The sequence below is a fragment of the Phacochoerus africanus genome, chromosome 2, assembly GCF_016906955.1.
Source record: "Phacochoerus africanus isolate WHEZ1 chromosome 2, ROS_Pafr_v1, whole genome shotgun sequence".
NCBI lineage: Eukaryota > Metazoa > Chordata > Mammalia > Artiodactyla > Suidae > Phacochoerus > Phacochoerus africanus.
The window spans coordinates 30,973,292-30,975,646 of record NC_062545.1 but is presented as its reverse complement, the minus strand read 5'-3'; the positions used below and the strand labels follow the sequence as shown (position 1 = coordinate 30,975,646).

Below are 2,355 nucleotides of genomic sequence, written 5' to 3'. Positions count from 1 at the left end.
AGAATCGCTTATCTGGAAGATTTCAGAGATCTCGGAAAAACCATTCAACTAACATCACAACTCAACCTTTGTTTGCTGATACAAGAAATCTCTTAATTATACACTCCTTTTGTTTGTTCCTTAATGAGTAATTTCGAATATTAGAATGAGAAGTAAATTGCATATGTTGAATAAATGAAGATTCTATATCAAAAGGGGCTACAATAGAGGGCAAAACTAATTTTTTTCTTAGTAGCAAGAAGTCTTTCGCTTGTGTTCGCTTGTGGTCTTTGTCGTCTATTTTCACTGAATTGACTTTAATTTCCTCAGTGATTGGAGCTGAACTGATGCCTCCCTGGTATGTTGCAGGCTCACTTTAAAACCTTATTGCCAAAACACCTTTCTTGCTACAGGGGTCACTAGCAGTGTAGAATAATGGATTTAGGGATTTCATCAAAGAAAAATTTTTTAAACATGGGGGCAAACAAGTTTGTCACATAAGGTCATTGTTAAAATCTTCTAAGAATTATTATATTTTCATAAAAGACAAGAACATCTACCCTGAAAATTTAGCAAGGACATAATATGTATATGTATTTTTATATAAATTATTTTTTAATAAAAACTCCCACAGTCTTTCCAATGTACTATGTGCCAAACACTGATACATCATAAACTAACATAGAGGAAATGTGTCACCAGGTTAACTTCTTTCTGCATAGTCCTTTGATAAATCTGCTATTCTTTTGCACAATCGTGATTATGGAATTTATTAGGAAAGACGATAATGTAATTCTGCACTAGCTTTAAGAAAAAATGTAGAGGAGTTCCCGTCATGGCTCAGTGGTAACGAACCCAACTAGTGTCCATGAGGATGCAGGTTCAATCCCTGGACTTGCTTAGTAGGTTAAGGATCTGGCGTTGCCATGAGCTGTGGTGTGGGTCACAGACATAGCTCAGAATCTACGTTGCTGTGGCTGTGGCTCAGAACCCACATTGTTGTGGCTGTGGCGTAGGTTGGCAGCTGTAGCTCCAGTTTGACCCTTGACCTGGGAACTTCCATATGTCTTGGGTGCGGCCCTAAAAACCAAAAAAAAAAAAAAAAATTGTAGACAGCAGGATATCCAGCTCGCCAGTGGCCACTTCTCTGTTATGTGTGGCAAAAGAATGATTTAAACATGGATGATGTTGAGAGAGGCAAGAAGATTTTTGTTCAGAAGTGTGCTCAGTGCCATGCTGTGGAAAAGCGAGGCAAGGACTAGACTGGCCCAAACCTCCATGGTCTGTTTGGGTGGAAGACAGGTCAGGCTGCTGGATTCACTTACACAGATGCCGACAAGAACAAAGGCATCACCAGGGGAGAGGAGACACTGATGGAGTACTTGGAGAATCCCAAGAAGTACACCCCTGGAACAAAAATGATCTTCCTTGGCATTAAGAAGAAGGAAGAAAGGGAAGACTTGGTAGCTTATCTCAAAAAAGCTACTAACGAGTAATAGTTGGCCACTGCCTTACTTATTACAAGACCAAAATGTCTCATGACTTTTTTATGTGTACCATATTTAAATTGATCTCATATACTATAATTCAGATCATACATGGTTGATGGAATGCTTCTTTTGGACAGTCCTGATTTAAATAAGAAATGTGGGACAGAAGGTCAGGACCTGTCAAAGACAAATTTACTTTCTCTGAATACTCAATGACTTTTGTTGAAACACTGTGGAAAATGAATACATACTTCATCTTTGAAAAAAAAAAGTCTATGTCTGATTCTTACATCAGCTAGATTATTGAGTGCAGCACTCAAAAATACCTCCCTGAATAATTTTTTGGTATATTTTATAGTCTGATACATTTAAATATATAAATCATTCTTCATACAGCTTTAAGTGTTTGTTAATGTTCAAGCTCTTGTTGACAATGTACAGTTAAACAAACTGATTCACCAGAATCCATAATTTATCACCTTACTGTTTTGGCAAATATTTATGACTCTTACAAAGATTGGATTATCAGTTTCAGGAACCAAGTTGAAAATCAGGATGGAAGTCCCATTTCATTGATTTCTTAAGATGGTGATATTATTATTGCCAATAAATCAGTTCCAACCTACTTTCTGGCTAATACATGGTAATATATTTATTTTTATCTCTTCTTGAGTGGAAATTTGTATCAATACTTCTCTTTGAGGGGAGAGTGGAATAAGAGACTATTTTAAATGGATGTTGTTTAGACTATGAAACGAATGTCTTGTCACGTCGTTGCAAAGTCTTTCTTAGTATTTACCATAACAAGGTATATCAAGTTAACGTTCTTTTCATGCATGCAGTCAAAAACTCTTCCTGCAGAGAATTCATTAGAAGATTATCTGGG

At 36.6% G+C, this 2,355-nt stretch overlaps 1 pseudogene; it reads left to right on the top strand.

The window, feature by feature from the left end:
* Nucleotides 1-1,157: 1,157 nt before the first annotated feature.
* LOC125120997 (cytochrome c-like) lies at nucleotides 1,158-1,475 on the top strand (annotated as a pseudogene).
* Nucleotides 1,476-2,355: the final 880 nt, after the last annotated feature.